The following is a 25,105-nucleotide window of genomic DNA, read 5'->3' as shown; positions in this document are numbered from 1 at the left end:
AAAAGTATTATGAATTTTGCTGATATAAAGGATGTTTATTACTAATTTATAAGTAATAATAAAATGTATTTTTTTATCATAAATCCCATACAGTCAACTGATTATCACAAAATGTTTTCACTGATTTTTCCAGAGTCTTGTATCTGTAGCCAACCAAAGTTTGCAATTAACTAGTGTAGTTCTGACCTGTCGGTTGCTAGTTTCATTTACTTTAAGGAGTAAGACAAAAGTGAAACAAGACATATTTTGGAACATCACTTGTTTGTTAAAGACATAAACAACTTCTTTGCTGAGTTAGATTATAGTTTTGAATGCCAGAAGAATATTGTCTTCATTTTTTGTGCTAGTTGTAGTGTAACAGCTATACACACTACTCACTTCTTTTTATTAAAGTATAATTGATTTACAATGTTCCAGATGTACAGCAAAGTGATTTACTTATATATATTCTTTTTCAGATTCCTTTCCATTATAAGTTATTACAAGCTATTGAATATAGTTCCCTGGGCTATACAGTAGTTCCTTGTTATTTATCTATTTTATTCAATATATATAGTAGTGTGTATCTGTTAATCCCAAATTCCTAATTAATCCCTCCTCCACTTTCCCCTTTGGTAACCATAAATTTGTTTTCTATGTCTGTGGGTCTGTTTCTCTTTTGTAAATACGTTCATTTGACAATAGGCAGTACATGGAAGCAACCTAAATGTCCATCAACAGATGAATGGATAAAGAAGATGTGGCACATATATGCAATGGAATATTACTCAGCCATAAAAAGGGAAAAAATTGAGTTATTTGTAATGAGATGGACGAGACTAGAGTCTGTCATACAGAGTGAAGTAAGTCAGAAAGAGAAAAACAAATACTGTACGCTAACGCACATATATGGAATCTAAAAAAATGGTACTGATGAACCTAGTGGCAGGGCAGGAATAAAGATGCAGATGTGGAGAACGGACTTGAGGACACTTGCGGGGGAGGGGAGGGGAAGCTGGGATGAAGTGAGAGTGTAGCACTGACATATATACACTACCAAATATAAGATGGATGGCTAGTGGGAAGCTGCTGCATAGCACAGGGAGATCAGCTCGGTGCTTTGTGGCAACCTAAGGGGGGTGGGATAGGGAGGTTGGGAAGGAGGCTCAAGAGGGAGGGGATATGGGGACATGTGTATACATACAGCTGTTTCACTTTGTTGTACAGCAGAAACTAACACAACATTGTAAAGCAATTATACTTCAATAAAGATATTAAAAATAATTTCATTTGTATCTTTTTTTTAGATTCCCCATATAAGTAATATCATATGATATTTGTCATTCTCTGTCTGACTTACTTCACTTAGTATGATAATCTTTAGGTTCATCCATGTTGCTGCAAAAGGCATTTCATTCTTTTTTATGGCTGAGTAATATTCCACTGTGTATATATACCACATCTTTATCCATTCATCCGTTGATGGACATTTAGGTTGCTTCCATGGCTATTAGAAATAATACTGCAATGAACACTGGTGTGCATGTATCTTTTTGAATTATGGTTTTCTCCAGGTATATGCCCAGGAGTGGGATTGTTGGGTCATATGGTAGCTCTATTTTTAGTTTGTTAAGGAACCTCCATACTGTTTTCCATAGTGGCTGTACCAACTTACATTCCCACCAACAGTGTAGGAGGGTTCCCTTTTCTCCACACCCTCTCCAGCATTTATTATTCGTAGACTTTTTAATAATGGCTATTCTGACTGGTGTGAGGGGGTACCTCATTGTAGTTTTGATTTGCGTTTCTCTAATGATCCCCAGTGGCATGTTGACAGCTCCATTTGGTTGATAGCCTCACTAACACTTGGTGTTTTAAAATTTTAACCATTTGAGTAGATGTTTAGAGGTATCACATTGTGACTTTAATTTGAATTTCCCTAATGACTAACGATATTGAGTACCTTTTATTGTGCTTATGGACCATTTGTATATTTTCTTCAGTGAAGTGTCTGTTCAAGTCTCTGCACGTTTTTAAAAAGTGAGTTCTGAAAACCACCCAAATGTTCACCAACTGATAACATTGATTTGTTCCATCCTTTCCTTCTATGCTCACCAGACATAGGTTCTGTTCTTCTCTCCCATATCTCACACGTTCCTAATCTACAGACACATTTTAGGAGTTTTCCTACTGCTCTACTCATTTGTGTCTTTCATTCTATACACCAGAACTGAGTATTCTTGGGAATTCCCTGGAAGTCCAGTGGTTAGGAATCCACGCTGTCACTGCCGAGGGTGTGGGTTCAATCCCTGGCTGGGGAACTAAGGTCCCATAAGCCGTGCAGTGTGGCAAAAAAAAAAAAAGATTAAAAAAATAATATAAAATTAGTTAATAGAAAAAAAAAAAAACCCTGAGTATTCTCAGTACAGCAACATCCCTTACAATCCACTCCTTCCACTTATTCAATTCTTTGACTCAAATGCATCTTCTAGTTCAGGTACAGCCCACAGCAGAAACCTGGCATCTTTAAATAATCCACCTGGACTTCCCTGGTGGTGCAGTGGTTAAGAATCCTCCTGCCAGTGCAGGGGACACAGGTTTGATCCCTGGTCCGGGAAGATCCCACATGCCGCGGAGCAACTAAGCCCATGTGCCACAACTACTGAACGTGTACTCTAGAGCCCTTGAGCCACAACTACTGAGCCCATGTGCCACAACTACTGAATCCCATGTGCCTAGAGCCCATGCTCTGCAACAAAGGGAAGCCACTGCAATGAGAAGCCCACGCACTGCAACGAAGACCCTGCTTGATGCTCCTAGAGAAAAGCCTGTGCACAGCAATGAAGACCCAATGCAGCCAAAAATAAATGAATTTTTTAAAAAAGATTTAAACAATCCACCCACAAAACACAGGGTTCATTCAGTCCCAGAGTGAGACCTGGATCCAGACAATGTGGTTCCAGGCATTGCGTTTCTTTGCCATGCACACGAATTGTCTTTTCAAGGGCAAAGTCCCTCTTTGGTGTCAGGCAACACGTGTTCAATTATCTTCTGTGCTTTGTGTTGGAAGCATCATCCTTCTTTATTGGTGACATTCATTCCGGCGTCGCGAGTCCCCTGCCCAAGATGTGCAGGTAAAAGGCACGGTGCTCAGAGGCTTGTCGGCCAGCTATGTATGTTCTAGGCCAGGCGTCCTTGCCCCTGTAGCTCTTGATAGAGTGAGTGTGTGCATGCCCCAGGCACCTACCATCTACCGGCTTGCTCATCCTCGACTCTGGTTCTCATCAGTGGGGAAGGCTGATGCCACTGTGTGAAGTGGGTCATGTTAGTGTTGCCTAATCCAGGACTCAGGCAGCGAGGTCCTTCCAACCACCTCTGCACCCTATTCCAAGTGTGCTGAGCTGCCCCATCTCATTCCCTTTGCTCCAAGCTCTCTTTTCTGCTCCAAGCTCTCTTTTCTCTTTTCAACACACACGGTGTGATTCCAGCATCTTAATTTGGTCGTCACCTCTGGGATAGGCTGCCTGGAAGTGACCTGCAAGGCTGCCATGCCATCAGGGCGAGTTACCCAAGAGTGTTGCTCCTGCTGAGGTGAACGGTAGCCGGGGGTAGAAATGGAAAGCCCTCTTCTTGCCGACGGATCTAAGGGGTGTCTTTGACATTCAGTACAAGCAGCACGACACCTACAGGTGCACAGCTGTAGGCGAGGCCAGCTTACCCTCAGCTGGGATTCTGGGCCTGCTTCACTGGAACCAAATGGTACTCTATTTTTGTTTTCTTTTTTGGCTGTGCCAAATGGCTTATGGGATGTCAGTCCCCAGACCAGGGATTGAACTTGGGCCATGGTAGTGAAGGTGCCAAATCCTCATCGCGAGACCACCAGGGAGCTACCGAGTTACTGTGTTTATAACCTATATTTTCATGGGTATAATAAGCCTCCAAAGAAGTTGTGTACTTTGGAAATGTGTATAAACTTATTTCTATATATTTTTTGAAAATCAAGGACTATCAGTTTGGAAGGGTGTCACCCTGCAGTGGTGACCTCTGGTGCGGTTCCCCTTCCCCCTGCCCTTCTCTCCAGGGCCCCAAGGCAGGGAGGAGGTGGGCTAGGCAGCCAAGGCTTGGGAGGGGGTGGGGTGCGAGGGTTACAGCCCCCTGCACCCGCCGTCTTTCCCACTGCCTGCCTCTGCCTGGAGACCCCTCTCTGGTCTTCCCTTTTCTTGCCAGCCCCTTCGGGTAGGGAAGCAAGGGCAGGATGAGAGGAGAGGTCTCAGATCCTTAGCGCTCCTGCCTTTCGGGCACTGGACAGAAGAGCCCAGAACGTGCCAGGCTACAGAACCCACTGGGGGTCACCGTTTCCGTCTGTGGCGAGGATCCCCGGCCGCGGCAGTCACATGGCAGCTGCGCTGGTCAGGCAAGCCCGTGCCTGGTCTTGCCTGGACCCTGCCCAGCGCATTTGGGCAGTCTCCTTGCCACAGTCTAGGACCCTGGCAAGCTCTGGAAGAGGGGAGGGGCTGAGACCGCTGGCCAGGTGTCCGAGGCGGTGGGGATGGGCTGCAGCGCGGGGACTGGAAGTGAGAGGGCGCCCTCTCGTTGCGCGGTCACCGCACGCGCCGGCGCCACTTACCTGGGAAACGTGCCCTTTACCAGCCACTTATGGGATTAATTTTGCAACAGAGACGCTGGCGCAGTAGAAACCACACTGGGTTTTCGGCAACACCTTCCACTCCCCGGAGTGGTTAAACCAGAAGTGTTCAGTGGCTGACCGAGGCCGCGGAAAAGAGCCACAGCTAACGCCCGCTCTGTGGCTGGAATCAAAACACTAGTGGTGACGCGCTGTTTTCCACCATGGGTCCTCCCCGACGCCGCGTGGGGAGTCAGGGGTTCTGCCAATGTCCCTCCCCGCAGCGGGAGCCCCAGCTCACCAAGCTCGGGGGTCGGGCTCTGAGGGCGCCACCCCGATTCGGTCCTGGGTGCGTCAGCCACGGTTCTCCGCGGTGATGGGGAGGAGAGGCTGGGGACCGCTACGCACAGAAACGTCGAAGGGTCTCTCTGTAACGTTGGAGTTAACTTTCCTCTGGTCAAACCCTTGTTTCTGGGTTGCCCTCAGAGGCAGGCCTCCCTCCGGTCTTCTCGAGGCTTCTCCTGCGGTGGTCGGGCAAGCAGAGACTGGGCGGGAGAGTCAGAACAGAGCCGGCCCCCTCGAACCCTGGTCGCCCTGCCCCAAGCAGGGAGCATCTGGCATCTTCCTGCTCTAGGAGGCTGCAGAGTTCTTGAAGGGCCCGCAGGCATCTGGGGTGCAGGCTTGTCTGTAAGGAGATCCCGGCAGGGAGAAAGCCTGGAGGGAGACAGTATTATTGGGCTGCTTGACAGCGACATAAACATACTTTCAAAAGAAAAATGTTTCTTTGCTGCTTGCTCTAAACTCAGGGCACATACTCTTACCACCACAGGGGGGTGGGGGAAGATGGGTTAAACCAAAAAAAAAAAAAAAAATCTGCTAAAATAAATAAAATCATTATTTTAGCAGGAATGATGACCCCCCCAACCCCCCACTCCACACCTTTTGGCATAAGTCCTGTGTCCCAGTCCCCAGAGGGGGTGAAAGTCAGGGACAAGTTGAAGAGTGCCTCTTTGTTTCCTAGAAAACCAGCAATGTATTTTCCAGGTAATAATAACAATATAGATAATAATACTTGATGAGTACTGAGCACATTTTGTGTGCTAAGAACTCCACTCTCAACTCCAGGGGCACCGAGCGTTCAGGGTTGAGCAAATCAGCAGGTCTTAATCTACTGGCCACAGGGACCCACCTGGAGCCAAGGAGGAAAGGTGAGACTTATGCCGAAGGAGAGGCTGGTTCTCTGTGATGAACTTTGGAAGGCTGGACCTGCTGCAGCCTACTTGCCCCCAGCTGGAGCCAAGTGCCAGGGAAGTGTCCAGAAAAGTGCTGGGATTCACTGATTGGTCCAACTTGGGTTACTGGCCAAAACAGCATAGTCCACTAGAATTGCTTCATTTATTTATGATGAGTTCAAAATTCCATGATTTATGATAAACAGTAAGTTATCATTTACTATCTATGGCTGCATAACAAATCACCCTAAAATTTATGGCTCAAAATGTCAACACTTTATTGTATCTTATGGTTTTTTTAGGTTGTCTGGGGTTACTCTGCTCATCTCACTTGGGATCAGTTATGGGGGCGGGTCAGCTGGGCTGGAAGGTCCAGGAGACGCCACTTAGGTGTCCAGCAGTTAGTGCTGGCCCCTGGGTTCTCCTGCACATGGTCTCTCATCCTCAGTGGGCTAGAAGTTTCCTTAAGTGGCAGTATGGAGGCAGCATTCCAAGAGAGAAAAAATTGAAATTGCCGTGCTTAGGAATTCACACAAAATCACTCTCACACATTCTACTACCCAAAGTAAGTCAGAGGATGACCCAGGTCCAAGGGCTGTGTAAACAAACTCTACCTCATAATGGAAGGAGGTATAAAATATCGTGGCTTTGTCCTTCAGGGTAGACAGCATTTTTTTCTGAGTGTAACTATGTCCCCACCTGACAAATTTTGACATATGTTGCTCTTACTGTCCTTTATTTATAAGATGGTGACTTTTGTTTATTTTCAATTTGACCAGGAGAACGAATTTCAGTTTACAAGTCATTAGATTTTATTTATTCATTTTTTGGTTTAAGCCATCTTTTTTTTTTTTTTTTTTTTTTTTTTTTTGGTGGTGGTGAGAGTATGTGCCCTGTTATTTGGGGGGATTGATTTAGGTTTTATTTGTAGCTTGGTATATAATTACTATTTTACAGGTACCATGGACATTTGAAATGACAGTGTTTTTTCTGTTTAGAAAAATACAGAAATTGATAGATTTATTGGTTTATATTTCTCAAATGTCCTGTGTCCACTCTATTGTTGTCTCTATGTGTCTAGTGTATCCTGGCACTCTCCTACAGGATTCTTACGGCAGGCAGAGTTGGGGGGCATTCTGTTGGGTGGGTGAGGAGGAACTGAAATAAAGAAATGATAGTTTTCGTTGTAACCATAGTTGACTTCAGGGGGGAAAAACCCTAGAGTTTTTTTTCCCTAGGTGCATGCAAAACCCAAACACGAGCTTTCTGTATTTCACACCCTTAACAATGATCACAACCACGGAAACAAGAGTGCTTATTTTCAGAGAATGCCGTAGAGATATTGAAGAGAGTATTATGTGCTTCTTCGTTGGTGACGGACTACATAATTGACGTGGGGAGACGAAAGTAATATAGCAAAAATATAAGGCAAAACACAGGAAGTGGCAAACAGTTGTGAACCAAAGAGAGTGCCAGACATGAAGAGAGCTGTGGGGAGGGGTTGGGGTAGGGGGAGCCTCTGGACTGGGGTGGGGGTCTGGGCTTACAGAGCTGACTTGAAGCCTGGGCACAGTTTCCTTTGACCTGAGGGAAGGGTTGCTCCTGAAATGCTTAAGGCACAGAAGCAGTTTAAGTCGTAGTCACCATTAGGCTTCCCAGTGAACCAGCGGTTTCCCATCTTTGGTGGAGCATTGCTTTGAGTTTTTGGTGGCTGCCCATATATCTTATGAATGTTGATATACAGCACGACAAAGGTTGACCTTGAAGAGAGGTGTTGGGGTGACCAGTTGGTTTTCACAGGCCAGGGACCTCATGGCTTGTCCTTGGTCTTGTAGAATCATGTGGTGATTTCTGTGGTGTCCTCAGAGAACACATGTTCTTTGTGTATAAAAATATTTTTATTAAAACATTAGGGTACAGCTCCAGTCATTGCAAACTGTAACTTACTTTTTTGTCTTCTGAAAATGTTTGCTAGTTGATGGTTAAATTTGACCCTTTTACCTGCCAGGGTGATGCAAATCTTAGGCCACTTAAGAATTCAAGAACAGACTCCCTGTGGGATGTCTTTCTGTGGCCAAGGTAATGACCAGTTCAGCGAAGAGCCAAGCATAATCATGATATGGAATAAAATGCATTATGCAGGTGGTTCAAACCCTGAGGAGGTCTTGAACTACTGTGCACGTCTTGATTGCTAATTAGAAAAAGGTGTTTCAACCCAGAAACCACTGAAATATGTGAACTGAGAAGCATTGGTTATGGAAATAAAAATCAAAGGCATCAAGCTTTGCATTTTTGATTACATATTCAAATCACACAATTACAGTATATAAAATCAATTTTTACCATAGTCATAAGTAGTAATTAGACACAGACTTTTAAAATTCAAATCATATTTGTATTAGATGAAATTCTTCCAGTTCTTTACCCTCAAGCAGAAAAAGATGTGAATGGAGAACTGCTGCCTGCTCCTTTCTTCATAGATAATCCTTAACATAGTTCAGTTATAACCTGTTTCAGCTTGAGGGGACACGCTGGGAAAGAAATGAAGATGTCGTCTCCCTTCAAATGTTGTACCGTCTAGGTCCACATTTTCTAATCTTCAGAGCTTCCAACATTTTGCCAAGGATTTGATGCCAAAGAAGGGGGAAAAGAAAATGAGGGTGGGGTAGAGAAATGAATGAGAGCTGATTAAACAACGAAGACCAGCTCTTTACCAGAGCGAGTAGGTAAAAAGAGACCAGAAGCAGTGAAAACCCCTGGCACCCGGACTGTGGTCTCTAAATACCATTCCCTACTAAAAGGAAACAAAGCTTCTTGGAAAATAGTGAATTTCAGGTCTGGAGCAGAAAATGTGCAAACTGAGACTGGAATATCTTGTTCCCAAATGCAAGGACATGCTCCAAAATTTATGGGAACGTAGCCAAAGGACACAGGAGCTAACTTGGAGGTATCAGCACTGGGCAAACCTGAGACAATTTGAGCATAATAACGAATGATGACAGTAATGGATTATAACATATTTAATAAAAAATAGTTTGAGGCAAATAATACTGCCCCTCATACCCTACCCTATAGAAAAGAGTGGCACTTAATAAATGTAGAAGAAATGGTAAAACTAGAAAATCACTTTTTGCAACAAACTTTATAATTGATTCAGATAAAACTTATCAATGGATGCTAAACCATTGAGTAATATGTTGTTGCAACAGGAGAGTCACACAGTCTCAAAGTATCACCCCTGAAGGCTTATTAATTACAAAGGGGAAAAAGGGTCATTACAACAGAGAAATCTGGTAGATGCCACCTTAACTAAGTGATCAGACTTTATCACCAATGATGGGACCAGCTGATACCATAAGTCTTCTGATGAAGGGCATAACATCACTTGTGATAATCGTTGCCAAAGATGTTTAATTGAGTCTAGTCATGAGGAATCCAAATCCAAATTTAAAGACTTCCTGCAAAACAACAGGCCTGGATTCTTCAAAAATGTCAGTGTCAAGAAAGGCCAAGAGAGATTTGGGGAACTGTTCTGGATTAAAAGAGAGTCAAGAGACAAAACAACTAAATGCCATGTGTGATCGTTGGCTGGATCTCGGATAAGAAAAAATGAGTATAAACGGCACAATTGGGACAATCTGGGAAATTTAAACATGGGCTATTTATTAGTTAATAGTAAATTTCTTGATGGCCATAACTTGTGTTTTTGTGTCTTTGCTCTAGGAGCTACATGTTGAAATACATAAGGATTAAAGTGTCATGATGTCTACAACTAATTCTCAGGTAATTTAGCCAAAAAAAAAAAGTGTGAATTGCTTGTGTACATCTGTATAGAGAGACTGATAAAGCAAATATGGCAAAATATTAACAAGTAGTGAATCTAGAAGAAGGCCATATGGCTGTTTAACATGCTATTATTTCAAATTTTCTGCAGTTTTGAAAATGGCTAAAATTAAAGTTTGAGGGATGAGAGCTGGCCAAATCAGTGTGGCTCTTTTTCTCCATAAGTTAAATGAATTTTAAGTAAGAAGAATAAATTTAGATGCAACTACATTTTTAAACTAATGTCATTATCATTGTAATAATACTTGCTTTTCTTAAAACAATGCATAATTAATTTTTGTGCATGTTTAATTTTTAAATAGAAGTATGTTCACATTTTTTTAAAAAAGTATATAAAATTTCTTTCCATCCTTACTCCCATCTGCTCTGTTTCTGCCTCAATTCCCCCTCTACCATTGGTTTCTTCTATACCCTTCTAGAGAATATTTATGCATACATAAAAATATATATTTTATTTTTCTTCCTTGCTATACAAGAGACCATATTCTACCTATAGTTCTGTATCTTGCCCTTTTTACCTATCAGTGTCTTAGATATCTTTCCATATAAATACACACAGAGTTTTGTCATTTTCATTCTTTATTACAGCTGCATAGTACTCTACTATATGAACTTACCATATCTTATTTAACTTTTGACAAACTTTAGATGGTTTCTTGTCCCTTGCTACTGCAAACAATGCTACAATGAACACCCTTCAAGAGATACATTTTCACATATGTACACTGGTGTGAATACCTGTAGAAAAAAATACCAAAGTGGGATCACCGTGTCATAAGGGATATACTTTTGTAATTTTGGTGGCTATTGCTGATGGAGAAATAGAAGCCGCCAAGCTGAAAAAAATGTAACACACTCCACCTTTGTCATCTTGGCATCCATACGCACTTCGTTTACCCATTCTTAAGTTCCAGATAAAAACAGTAGCAGAGGGCTTCCCTGGTGGCGCAGTGGTTGAGAGTCCGCCTGCCGATGCAGGGGACACGGGTTCATGCCCCGGTCCGGGAAGATCCCACGTGCCACAGAGAGGCTGGGCCCGTGAGCCATGGCCGCTGATCCTGTGCGTCCGGAGCCTGTGCTCCGCAACGGGAGAGGCCACAACAGTGAGAGGCCCGCGTACCGCAAAAAAACCAAAAACAGTAGCAGAATCATGATTTCACCTAACAGGTTGCAACTATCCCTCAAAGAATCAAAGCACGTACTCCCTGGTCCTCAAAAACGGGTTCACAATCCTGTTTGTCACTTTATCCATCTTTAGGTGATGTTTATTCCTCTTCTACCTGAGTCACAATCCATCTTTGACACCCTGTAACTTAAAAACTGAGATACAGGGTTAACTACTGTTGTAGTCGGTTCGGGCTGCTATAACAGAATACCACAGACAGGGTGGCTTAAACAGCAGACATTTATTTCTCACAATTGTGGAGGCCGGAAGTCCAAGATCAAGGTGCTGGCAGATTCAGTGTCTGGTGAGGACCCTCTTCCTGGTTTGCAGATGACTGCCTTCTTGCTGTGTCCTTATATTATATATAGAGAGAGAGGGGGGCGGGGGGAGAGAGAGAGAGAGAGAGACAATGAGTGAGGACACAAGCTCTCTCCTGTCTTTTCTTATAATCCCATTCATGAGGGCTCCACCCTCATGACCTAATTACTCCCCCAAAGGACCCACCTCCAAGTACCATTACATTGGGGATTAGGCTTCAGCATATGAATTTTGGTTAGACACAAACATAGTTACCTATTGCTGTATAACAAACCACACCAAAACCTAGTGGCTTATAGCAACCACCCTTTTGTTTGTTCATGATTCTGTGGATCAGTCATTTGAGCTGGCCTCAGCTGGGTGGTTCTTCTGCTGGTCTCATCTGGGCTCACTCAAGTGGTTGTAGTTACCTGTGGTCTAATGGGGCTGAATGGTCTAAGATGACTTCACTCACTCGCTCTATCCCCCTAATGTATTTTTTTCTTCCAGTTTTATTGAGAAATAATTGGCATGCAGCACTCTATAAGAGTAAGTTGTACAACCTGAAACTAACAGAACATTGTAAATCAACTATACTCCAATAAAATTTAAAAAAGAAAAACATTAACCACACCACAGAATTTCCCTTTGCAATCACTATTACTATTCCCTTCAGGATTATACTGATTTGGAACATTGTAAATTAACTTAGCTTATTTTTGAACTTTATACAAATGTATTGAAATACTACTGTTTATACACACACACACACACACACACACAAAGATTAAGGTGTACAGCATGGCTTGACATATGTATATATTGTGAAATTATTTTTTTTCTTGATTCCCAAATTTTATTTCACTTATCTTCCCATTTTACCACAAACTCTTTATAGTGAGAGCATTGCAAGTTGATAGGATATATTGGGGTTAAAAGCTTATTGCCTTGGAAGAGTTTTAGAATGTTTCTTAAAAACTCTGTACCACATCTTCTTTATCCATTCCTCTGTCGGCAGACATTTAGGTTGCTTCCATGTCTTGGCTATCGTAAACAGTGCTGCAATGAACATTGGGGTGCATGCATCTTTTCGAATTATATTTTTCCCTGGATATATGCCCAGGAGTGGGACTGATGGATCATATGGGAGCTCTATTTTTAGTTTAATTTTTATGCTTCTAATTTCTATCAACTAACTGCTTGGCTAGTGCTGCCAAGATAATGGTATGTTATAGGGGTGATGGGGCACCCTTGTTTTCTTTATGACTCTAGTGGGAATGTCCGTAGTGTATCCCCACCATGCTGAGCCTGGCTTATTTATCATATTAGAAATAGATGGAGGGCTTCCCTGGTGGCGCAGTGGTTGAGAGTCCGCCTGCCGATGCAGGGGACACGGGTTCGTGCCCCGGTCCGGGAAGATCCCACATGCCGCAGAGCGGCTGGGCCCGTGAGCCATGGCCGCTGAGCCTGCGCGTCCGGAGCCTGTGCTCCACAACGGGAGAGGCCGCAGCAGTGAGAGGCCCACGTACCACAAAAAAAAAAAAAGAAATAGATGGAAATTTCCTTATTTCAGTGTCTCCTTATTTTCACAGACATGGAAACAAACAACATGGAAGTCTATTCACAGAATTCAAACCAATGTCCCATTTAATATTGGTGATAGACATTCTTATAGAGAGCTAAGTCCAGGCTGGAAATGATAGCTGTCCAGGATCAGGGTCATGATGGTGGTAATAGGAGAAGTAGATGAATCTGAGTTACATTTTGCAAGTAAAACCATTGATGGATTCAATGTGGAGTGTAAAGGATAAAGAGGAATTAAGGATAACTTCTAGGTTTGATCTGACAAATGGCCCAGACAGAGCCAATAACTCTTGATTGCCAAATGCAATGGGATTTTTCTCACTTTACCCAACACCTGAGCTCTGAGGACCTGCTGACCACTCTCTTCACTTTCTGTTCTGCAGCACTAGGGCTTCCTCCTTCGCTGCCCTCACTGTTTCTTCTCTGTCTCTTGCTGGGTTCTTCTCCACCTGCTAGAAGCCCAGGTTGAGACCCCCACACCCAGCTCTGTCCTTAGCCATCTTCTCTCCCTGAGCATCTTTGGATATTCTCATTTCTCCCCAGGGTTTCATGTACCACCTGTGATGCTGATAGCTCCAAAAACTGTGTCTCTATCCCCATCTTGCTCCTAAACTCCCAGGAGAAGACCCAGTTGCCTATAGGATTTCTCGCTACATGGGTCTTCCGTAGGTGTCTCAAATCCTTCAAGTCTGAAACCAGACTCCTTATCTACTCCAATTCTGACACCAATTCCTATGTGTTTTTCACACAATTTCAAGCAATTCCCCAACACAAGATGGGTGTCCTACAATTCAACTGAATTCTGATGCTATCTACTTGGAGACAGCAACAGATCCCACGAGTTAAGGACTCAGTCCTACAAGACTACCCCCCCCCCCACACCCTTCAGATGAAAGTTTGTCACTGGTGATTCTGACTGACTGGCTGTAGATGAGAGGTTCCAATGACCCCGTTCCTTGGGTTTGACTAACTTGCTAGAGTGGTTCACAGAATGCAGAAAAATATTTTACTTTCTAGATTACTAGTTTATTATAAAAGGATATAACTCAGGAACAGCCAGATGGAAGAGGTGTGGAGAGCAAGATCTGGGAAAGGAAAGGGCTTGGAGTTTCCATGCTCCCTTAGGGTACCATTCTCCCCTTATCTCCACATGTTCACCAATCCAGAAGCTCTCCAAACCCCGTCTTTAATTTAGAGTCTTTATGGAGGCTTCATTACATAGGCTTGACTGATTCAATCATTGGCCATTGGTGATTGATTCAACCTCCAGCCCCTTTCTCCTCCCCAGAGGTCAGGAGGGTGGGACTGAAACTTCCAACCCTTTAATCACTTGGTTGGTTCCCTTGGCAACCAGCCCCCATCTTTAGGTGCTTCCTCCAAGTCATCTCATTAACATCAACAAAAGACACTTTCTATCACTCTCATCACTTAGGAAATTCCAATGGTTTTAAGAACTCTGTGCCAGGAACTGGCTGAAGACCAAATATACATTTCTTATTGTAAATCACAATATCACATCTACCTTCTCCCAGACATGATGGGGGTGGGGCTTACCATAGGTTCCATTCTCTCTGTCACCCTTTTCCCCCTGATCAATCAGTCACTAAGTCCTAAAGATTCTCCCATCTCAAATCAGTTCCTTCCAGCCTCTTTCTTAGTCTTGGTCATCTCTATTGGGACTTACATGACAACATCCTCAATGCTGTCTCCACTTCCTTCCTGCTTTGCTCCCTTGCATCCACCATTTCCGAACTTCTTTGTTTTCCTAGAGTGTTTTTAAAAAATCTATTGAGAAAATTTTTGTGTTATAAGAGACACTTCCCTAAGAATGGATTTTTGCTGGAAAAACGATGAGCATGAGGACAGAGTGCTGTGTCCTTCCTAGCTCTTTATTCTGACCATGGGAAACTGGGATCCCAAGATTCCTTAACCTTGTGACTGGTGCTTTCTGGAATTTCATGTATTTTCAAGAGTATTTAGTTGACCACGTCCATTACAAATCACGTGCAGGCTTCTAGCTTGAATCTGCCTTGGGCATCTGAAGGACGCTCTCTCATCGATGAGGCTGAAATGCCTTGCCATTCCATAAACTGCTTTCCTAATCCCATCACTTGACTTTCAAGGTTAACGTTTAGGAATTTGTAGGAGAAAATTTTATTCAGAAATAGTTTGGTTTTTGTTTTTTGGCCGCACTGCACGGCTTGCAGGATCTTAGTTCCCCCGACCAGGGATCGAATCCAGGCCCCTGGCAGTGGAAGCGCAGAGCCCTAACCACTGGACCACCAGGGAAGTCCCCAGAAATAGTTTTAACTAATCACAGATACCAAGAACCACAGTCTTCCGCCACTGGCATTTTGAAAGGCAGAGGGAGAGGTGTGTGTCCTGAAGGCCCAGCTGTGGCAGTGGCTGCCAGCCTGTAGGGCTGTGTGGCTTCTAGAGCAGGATTTGGCAGGCTGGCCGGTGTAGGACTGGGGCAGGTGGGCTGTGAGACTGAGGCAGGGCATTGGGAATGCCAGAGGGAGACCGACCAACCCTGGGATTCAGTGTGAGAGTCAGATAGGAAAGGGAGCGGGGCCAGGAAGTTTGGGAGGATCTAGGGAAGGATGGGGGTGGATAGAGGCTGATATTCTCAGGGAGGAGGGGGAGGAATCTCAGTTTATGGGAGCTCCTGGAGAGAAAGGGAGAGGGAGAGACAGAGACCCAGATAGGCACAGATAGACACAGATAGATTCCATCAAGTGAGGGAAAAGCAGCCAGAATTGACAAGAATGCTCACCAGGCAGAGAACATAATTGAAGTGTCCCTACCTGTGGAATCATTCTAAAGTGGCAAAAAAAAAAAACACAAAGGAAACAGAAAAAGACATATACTATATATCATATTATATATTTATATATACTATCATAATATATATACTATTATTACATAATATATATTTTACCACTTGAGAATGATTCAATATGTATTTTTTCTTTTTCTATATTCATAAAAAACAAATAACGTTTATTGAAGGCTCTGTGGGCCAGACACTGGGTTGTGTGCTTCAGGGCATTATTTCTTTTAATCCTACAGCAGTCCCACTTTACAGATGAGAAAGTGGAGTCCAGAGAGGTTAAGCAGCTGGTAATCAGAGGAGCTGGTGTTGCAGCCCTGGAGCCTGAACTGTTAACAGCTGCTCTGGACAAAGAGAGCCGTGACTAATGTTTCAACACTTGGGTAGGTTATTTGGAGGTACCTTGGACAGTTCTATTTCTGATGGTGATGAGTTTGAAAGAATAAATGATGAACGTAGGTGGCCAACTGATCTCCAGTTCTTGTTGCTGCCTTTGTGCAATTTGGGGCTGTGAAGGTGAGAACTGTTGAGCAGGTGTGAAGGCAGTCAGTAAATAGGTTGTGGGCATTCAAAAATAAGGTGCCGGGGACTTCCCTGGTGGCCCAGTGGTTAAGAGTCCGCCTGCCAACACAGGGGACACGGGTTCGAGCCCTGGTCCGGGAAGATCCCACATGCCGTGGAGCAACTAAGCCCGTGTGCCACAACTACTGAAGCCCGACATCACAACTACTGGAGCCCACGCACCTAGAGCCTGTGCTTTGCAGCAAGAGAAGCCACCGCAATGAGAAGCCCGCGCACCGCAACGAAGAGTAGCCCTGGCTCGCCGCAACTAGAGAAAGCCCCGTGCAGCAACAAAGACCCAATACGGCCAAAAAAATTTAAAAAAAAATAAATAATAAATTTATAAAAAAATAAAAATAGGTGCTGAATTGGATATGAGACATGACATCCCCACCCCCAAGAAGCTTCTTATTAAAGTCATTTGAGGAATCAGCTCTTGATAGGAAGCCGATAGCCACATCTTTTTCTCTCCATTAGGGCACCCCAGTTAAGAAACTGGACTTAAAATCACTTGAGAACTTTATGCGATTTTAATGTCTAAGAATCCAAATTAGCATGTCTCTGTCCAAAGGGTACGAAAAACTAATCTGAGTATAATTATCATATAATGTGATACCGGGGCAGGGACCTGGAGCCTGCTGCCTGTGGACCTAAGTTACTAATGAGGGGGTGGGCTGTAGACCACTAACAGCTCCATCAGGGTCCCACTCGGTGCAGCTCAGGAGAGCAGCTGGGATGGTGACCCCTGGAAGGTCAGAGAGGGGTCAGCTGCAGCTGAATGTTGGCGGCCTTACAGCCAGACCATGCAGAGAGATTGCTTGGAGCCCTGGAAGAAAGCCACATTTAACATTCAGGTTTGAGATGCTCTCGGGGGGAAAATGCTTGTTCAATGAGAGCTGTGACCAGGACAATAGGAGTGGAGGGGGTCTGCGAACTGTTGATTGAAAGCTACCTGCCTCAACCCATCAGATCTGCCTTCAGGCCACTCCAGGGAGCTGACCTGTGTCTTTTATTTGATTCTAAGGGATGGAGCCCACTTCTAATAGGGCATCAATAAAGCTTCAGGATAATTAAGTACCTAATTGAGTGTCTAAATTCAGCTGAAGCAATTTACATGCAATCTTGCCATGTCTGGGATGTTTTTTTCACTTATGTCTAAGAAGTCATATTTTTGACTTTTTGTTTTGTTTCTTAATTTCCTTTGATACGACTGTGGCTGCCTTTGCATATTTATGACATTGGAGAGGTTGCTGTGGCCACACTATATGCAAATCAACCAGTAAATGCAGTAGAAAAATAATACGGAAATCTAAAAAGGTAAATAAATGGGGGTTAGAAAAGAGTTTAGACAACACTCGCAGAAACTCCCTTAGTGAGAATGACCCTCAGCGGAGCACTGGAATATTTGGAATATTGGCACTTATTCCTGCCAGGGAGCTCTTGGCTTTTTGTTGGAAATTATGTACATTTTTATTATAATCTTTATCAACAGACCTCTTACCTCTGGGAAAAAGTTACTGCCTTTCTTCAGTATCTGTGCTTTGGTTCTCATCCATCCAGTCAAACATTTATTAAGTGCTTACTGTATGCACTGTTCCAGTTGACAGTCTGGTTCTCGCTCTCAAATCTTGCCACACACTCTCTCCTCCTGCTTCATTCTCCCCCCCACCCAGCCCTCCTACCGCCAACGAAAGTGGCATCCTGGCCGGGCACAGCAAACCAGCCCAACAAGTGAATCAGGGATTGGACTTGGTGAGGGGTGCGGGGGACTCGGGGCTATTTCAGAAGGGTCCTTGGAGCTTTGAGGAGCGCGAGAATTGTTCCCTTTTGTGCGTTGCTTGTCTCTGTTCTACACCCCCCAAGAGCCGGAGATTGCCAGTGGAGTCCACACTTCAACTCTTCAGAAATTTATGTTCAAATCCCTTAGAAGGAGGAGAATCTGCCTCAATTAAGGCTTTATCTTAAAACTGAACATTACTTTTGTTTTTTTTTTTTTTGCGGTACGTGGGCCTCTCACTGTTGTGGCCTCTCCCATTGCGGAGCACAGGCTCCGGACGCGCAGACTCAGCGGCCATGGCTCACGGGCCCAGCCGCTCCGCGGCATGTGGGATCCTCCCAGACCGGGGCACGAACCCGTGTCCCCTGCATTGGCAGGCGGACTCTCAACCACTGAGCCACCAGGGAAGCCCTGAACATTACATTTTAAATAAAAAATATAAGATGTCAAAATGTGTGCTGTTGCCACTTAGTGTATACATCCCTGTTCTGTGTCTGGCTTTAATATGGACAATTTCAAACATACATACAAGCTGGGAAAATCATATAACCCCCACATTTCAGTAATTATCAACTTATAGTCAGTTTGCTTTCATCCGTACCCTCTTCCCACTGGATGATTTTGAAGCAATCCCAGACACCATATAATTTCATCTGTAAATATTTCAACATGTATTTCTAAAAAAAGAAAACATAAAAAAATCCACAATAACCCTTCTGCAGTTCCTTAAAATCGAATACCTAATCAGCAAATGCTCAAATGATTCAACTGCGTTTCCAGTTTGTTCTAATGGGTTTTCAGAGAAGGTTTGTGATTGGCTGAGGTGCCTGTTAAGTCTCAATCTGTGTCACCCCCTTTCCCTTGTGTTGATCAAGGCTTTTTAAAATGGTAAAACCACCTGTTGAATATTATCGACGATGTGTTTTGATGTCACGAAATGATCATCAGTGAAAGATTAAAATTGTTTTTATCAGTTTTCACATGGTGGAAAACATACATAGAGAATTGCTTACAATGGAAAGAGTTCCCCATCTCATCACCTTCGCCTCTGAGGCACTCCTCCATTTTCTATTTAGTTTCTCTAGTGTTTACATCCGAGACTGTAATCACCATATGTGGATCTCTGTGCCATGGCTATTACACACTGGCTCCCACTGTGAAAGATGGGGACTTGGTGCTCTTACTCTGCAAATACTGTTCACTGGAAGACCTCATTTGTAGTTAAGTGCATCCACATGTAACTTTCTCAGAATGAGTGCTTGGCAGGTCAATTTTCTAAATCTTTGCATATTTGAAAACACTTGATTGATACTTGGCCTGGGTTAGGAGTTCTAGGGTCAAAATTGTTTTCCCTAAAAACTTTGAAGTCCTTTTTCCATTTAAAAAAATGTAACTTGCAAGGTTAATTTCCTTAGCTATTATTACTATGTGCTCACATTTGAGTACTTATTATTTGAACAGTGCCAACCACTGTTCCAAGTGTTTTAATCAGTATCAAATTTAAACCTTAGCCCTATTTGCAGTATTATTAGCCACATGTACAGATGAGGAAACCCAGGCATGTAGCTTGTCCAGGCAGAATTTAAACCCCAGAACCTGCATTCTGAACCTGGCAGCCTTCTTCTACCTAAGGCCACACCTCCTGTCGTGGACCCCCTCACACAGCCCCAGTGCTCACAGGGTTCCTCCTCTGACCTCTTCAGGCCCGGGAGTAACAGCTTCCCCGGGTTGCTGGTCCCCATACCTCAGCCCTCCCCTTTGAAGAGTCTGTTTGTTGCCAAAACTCGGCTTCTGTTCACCTGTGCCAAATAGAAACGTGGAGACAGAGTTTTGGGTAAAGTAGAATAGTTCTGTTGCTTTGCCAGGCAGAGGGGGCCACAGAGGGCTAATGCCCTCAGAACTGTGTGTCCCACCCTGGAGGGGGTTGTGAGGATTCTTATAGTGTTCAGGGAGCCGGGCGTGGTCAGCTAGTGGACATGCTTCTGATTGGTTGGTGGTGAGGTAACCGGGAGTCAGCATCACCAACCTTCTGGTTCCAGCAGGTCTGGGGTCTGCATGCTTGTGGGCAGCATACAGTTCCACATGGTAGGGGTTTCAGTATCTGCAAAATAGCTCAAAGGACATGGCTCAGAATATCATTTATAGCCCTTGAGGAAGAACTAAATGTTCTTGACTTTGTTTAATGGCTGAAGTATTATTTTGTCTTTCTTGACTATTTTCCTTTCTTTCTGCATTTTTTCACTTCTCTAATTAAATTTATTCTTTGACTACAGATTTTTACAGACAAAAGGCAGGTGGAGGACATGGGTGGGGGTCTATTCAGGGTCTCAGAGGGTCCTGCTCAGTTACATGTTCATTAAACAGCTTTTCTTAAACCTTCTGAGCACCCAGCAGAGACCATGACCAATGCAGTCACATGTCTGGGAAGTACCAGGGCTCAGATTCAACCTGGTTCTGTCAAGCTCTGGGTGCTTGTTACCCAGAAATAGGTTTAAGACTTAAGAAGATAATAGTTTAGAAGCTGTAGAAGATGAAAATGGAGAAAGTTTAGGTTAGTGTATTTCAATTTAGTATTGAAAATCCCCATATTTTAAAAAAGCAAACCCATTCTAATATTATGATAGTTACCACTCTGTTCATTTTGTCATTTTTATTTATTACTACTTCATATCTGTGTAGTACAATATTTGATCTAAGCAACTTCTCTTTTTACAAGTGTCATGTAACTTTAAGTTCTAGTTTTACCATTTTTGAAGTGTTTTGAATCCCAGTGAGGCTCTCCCTGTGGTACCCCCTGGGGCTGCCAGGTTCCCCCTCCCCTGTGGGTTTTTATTGTCATCACAGAGTGGAATGGCTATTCTCCAGAGTTTAGACAACTGGTCCACAGGGAAGACATTGTTTCTGAAAGGGTTACCATGACAACCTCCTTCTTCAAGGTAAGCATTTGAGTTTTAATAAAACAAAGGACTTGGCTTCGTATTAAATTGGTCCCCATGGCAGTGTTCATCACGCCATGCATGCTGTATTAGCCGCCTTCACTCCTGGTATATGTTTTTCCTGAGATTTAGGAGCTCAGCTCATGACTGGGTGGCCACCTCCTTGCATCTTGGACTCAGACCAGAAGCCTGACCTCTTCTGTGAAAAAAGACTCGTCTTCCTTAAATAAAGAAAGGCTGTTGGCTGGATATGGCTCCTTATCATGTAGTTACTATTTCCTCTTTGAATACAGGCTCTTAGATTTGGAAAGAAAATTTTTTGCACTGGAACAGATGCTGGCATCTCTCTCCTCTCCACCTTTCTCTGATAAAGTATTTCACTTCTCTTGGTGGATTGGTCCATTGATTAGTTAGTAAATATAGCCTTGGACAACTGGTTATCCATTTGGGAGAAGTTACTTCTCTGCTTTCATGTTATTCACAGAAACCTTGATGGATTAAAAATAAAAGAATTTCTAGAGTAGCAGAAGAAAATATAGGAGCCTATCTTCATAATCTGAGAGATGGAAAGAAAAGAAACCTAGAAGCAATAGAAGAAAAAAAGAGGGGACCCCCTCAAATTTAAAACTTATATACACAGCCACATCATAAATAAAGTTAAACAATAAACAACAAAATTGAAAACATATTTGTGACATATGGCAAAGCATTAATATCCATAACATGTAAAGGGCTTCTAAAAATAGATGACATACGGTAAAAGGTACTCAGGTTTATGAATGAAAGAGATATAAATAAACTAGCAAAAAAAAAAAAAAACCCAACACTGTTGGACCAATCTAAATGTAAAAATTTAGTGTTTGTAGGGGTGTCGGGGAGAAGTATTCCTGCTCTGTTGATGGGAGTGTGAAATTGTTACCGAAACAGGTCCGGCTGCTCACTGCTCAAAAATCAATACGCAAGAGAAAGAGAAAGATGTTGGTAGAAAGGAAAGCTGCTTTTAATCAGAATGCTGGCAATCTGGGGAGATGGTGGACTCAGCGTCCTCCAAAAACCACCTCCGAAGGTTCTGCTTGGCCATGAAAATTTTTAAAGGGAAAAAGGGAAGTAATCTCAGTTAATCATCGAAACGGGGGTCAGAGTCATCGTCATCCCTCACTGTGTGCAGGCTTGTGTGCAGTCTTGCTGACTTCTTGTGGTTTTTCTTTAGATGCTCTCTTGTTCACACAGTTTGTTCAACAGATTACTGAAAAGGAAGCTAAGGAAGAGATCTGGTCGTCTATTAATTACTCATTCTTCATTTCTACTTCTTTGATCTATGGAAAGAACCAACAGGTTAGGCAAGGTATTGTGTGGTCAAAAGATTTGAAAGGTAAAAAAAAAAAAAAAGATTTGAAAGGTGTGCTAGGGCTGGAGATGAGTACAGCATGGGGGTGCCTTGTGTTAGGTTAGTGACAAGACAAGGGGACCTCCTGCAGAGAGCTTTTTTCTACAAAGAGCTCTTTCCTTCCAAAAGCTGCTTGCAAATTTACACCCTCTTTGGAATGGGTAAATGTGACAGTTTTTGTCCATTTAAAATGCCCATGACTTTCAACCGCCAAATTCCCTTCATAGAAATCTGTTCTATAGGAATACTGATACAGATTCAAGATGAGAGTGTGCAAGGATGTGTGTGAGAGTGTGTCTGTGTACGACAGCATGTGAATGTGGGAGTGGGTGGGTATGTGCGAATGTGAGTCTAACATCCTTGGTAAATTTGCTCAGTCTCTCTCCTTCACTAGAAGCTCCCTGAGGGCAGGGTTCTTGTTGGTTCTATTCACTCCTTTGTCCCCAACACCAGGGATGGAGCCCCCGCACATGGCAAATGAGCAAATATTTGAATGAATGAATGAATGAATGAATGAATGAATGTCAGGCGGCTGCAAGAAAAAAAAACTGGGGTTATATCATGAATATGTGATATGGATTTGGGTCAATGTATTAATGATACAGAGGGCATGATTCACAATGAAGATGTTCCTATCGCCCACACAGATGTAGTAAATTACTGAAATTGAAATATACAAAGCCAAAAAAAAAAAAAAGAAAGAATAAACTGTCATTAAGGAAAATCAGAGTGAGACACTTGAACACACGGTTCTCAACCTTTGACAGGTCAAACAGGAAAAACAGAAGGGTTAGAGGCTTTGTATAATGTTGACTTACAGATCCATGGAATTTTGTGTCCTGTGCATAATCACCTCCTTGTCTCAGGATATGCGAAACTCTCCAGTCCCACACGGCAGGAGTACATTTTCTTTCTTCCTTTTTAAAAATTTATTTATTTAAATTTATTTATTTTTGGCTGCGTTGGGTCTTCGTTGCCGCCCGCAGGCTTTTTCTAGTTGCTGTGAGCAGGGGCTACTCTTTGTTGAGGTGCGCGGGCTTCTCATTGTCATGGCTTCTCTTGTTGCAGAGCACGGGCTCTAGGCGCACGGGCTTCAGTAGTTGTGGCACGCGAGCTCAGTAGTTGTGGCTCCCGGGCTCTAGAGCTCAGGCTCAGTAGTTGTGGCGCACAGGCTTAGTTGCTCTGCGGCATGTGGGCTCTTCCCAGACCAGGGATCGAACCTGTGTCCCCTGCATTGGCAGGTGGATTCTTAACCACTGCGTCACCAGGGGAGTCCCAGGAGTACATTTTCTGACAACAATGTCATAAAACTAAAAACCAATTACAAAAAGTTTATTTTAAAAATTCAAGGCCTGGAAGTTAAGCAAATAAGTCTTTTCAGTAACCCTCTGTCAAGGGTTAACTTCTTCCAAAAAGCAATTGTTGACTGAAAAACGCATACAACGTAAAAGTTGAGAATTATGTTTTATTTGACCACCAAAACTGAGGACTTAAGCCCAGGATGCAGCCTCTCACATAGCTCTGAGGGACTGCTCTGAAGAGGTGAGTGTCCTCCAGGATATATAGGAGTTTCTGGCAACAAAGATCAGGTAGTGGAACATCAAAAGATTACTGCTAATTCAAGAAAATCAGACATCTCAAGGAATTAAGGAATTTAGTGCTTTTCTATGTATGGGAAATGCAAGAGTCTAGACTCACTGAAATCATTCCTTTGACGTGCACCTCAGCTATCTGGGGTCAGCATTCTGTGCTTTCTCATCCTGAGTCTCCTCCGGGTGCATCGTAGGGAGTGGCTGCTGTGGCTGACTGCTGGAGGGCGGGCATCCTGTTTCTAACCTGAGTTTCCTCAGGGCTCACCGTTGGGGCAGCTGTAATGTGATGGCTTGATGGCTACAGCAACCTTTGTTTACTGATACGGCAGGCAACATTTTTTTCATTGACACAATTATGGACTCCTTAAAAGTTAGGACTGTGGAGAGCACCAGACACCAAAGCTCGTGAGAGATGCAGGCAAACTTTGCTCAGAGCAAGAGAAGAAGTGTTTTCATTATTAGGTAAGAGAGGATGAAAATAAATGAACTAGGGATTCAATGAAAAGCTGGAAAACCAATAAAACAAAGCCAAGAAAAATAAAAATGGAGCGACTGGAGACAAAATTAGAGAACAACAAATTAGAGAAAAGAACTAAAATAGGATTTTTAATATGAGGAATGGTTCTCTGGAAAAAGTTAAAAATGACTTAGATTTTAGCAATGCTAATGAAGAAAAAAAAAACAAAACAACAGTAAATGGTAAAGGGTGTGTAAGCACAGAGATGGGAGGGGGAGATGGATGGCATAATAACACATTCCCGCCCCACCACCCTCCGTTTCTCTCCACAGGCCCAGGCATCAGGAGGTAGTGAGGGCCCTCAGGGCAGCCACCACTAGTCCCTGAAGTAGTATATGGTATTGCAAATGCCGAAATATCACAGCCTGTCCTTATCTTTCAGTGGTCAAGGGGCAGATGCTGGAGTCATACTGGTTGGTCCCTGTCCTGGAAATGTATTTAAGATCCTTGGACTCTGGTCAATGGGACATTCCTCTAAATCAAGGACATGCAAACTTGGGAGCCATTTTCCCTAAGGGTGTGGAAAGAGCCATTCTGAGATGGGTGGTGACCTGGGACCCTTTGCTGCAGGGTTTGCACCTGGACAAACATCTCCTCCAGCAACAGAGTACAAAGAAACTATAAGGGAGTAAAAGTAACCACAAGCATGCCCAATTGGGGCAAATTATGAACAAATAGATAAAAAAGGCCAAAACCCACCGCCACTCCTTTTTTCTTTTTTTAACGTCTTTATTGGAGTATAATTGCTTTACAATGGTGTGTTAGTTTCTGCTGTATA

At 43.3% G+C, this 25,105-nt stretch overlaps 1 long non-coding RNA gene across 2 annotated transcripts in view; it reads left to right on the top strand.

Annotated features, from left to right (window-relative positions):
* The window catches only part of LOC109550834 (uncharacterized), a 38,906-nt gene extending 17,224 nt beyond the window's left edge, over window positions 1-21,682 (top strand). For both annotated transcript variants that reach the window (XR_004523424.2, XR_002177519.3), the window contains exons 4-5: window positions 9,559-9,618; window positions 15,797-21,682. This is a non-coding gene — a long non-coding RNA (uncharacterized lncRNA). The remainder of the gene's footprint in view (window positions 1-9,558; window positions 9,619-15,796) is intronic.
* The last annotated feature ends 3,423 nt before the right edge of the window (window positions 21,683-25,105 follow it).

Source organism: Tursiops truncatus, chromosome 19 (assembly GCF_011762595.2).
Source record: "Tursiops truncatus isolate mTurTru1 chromosome 19, mTurTru1.mat.Y, whole genome shotgun sequence".
NCBI lineage: Eukaryota > Metazoa > Chordata > Mammalia > Artiodactyla > Delphinidae > Tursiops > Tursiops truncatus.
This window is presented reverse-complemented; position numbering and strand designations above follow the sequence as displayed.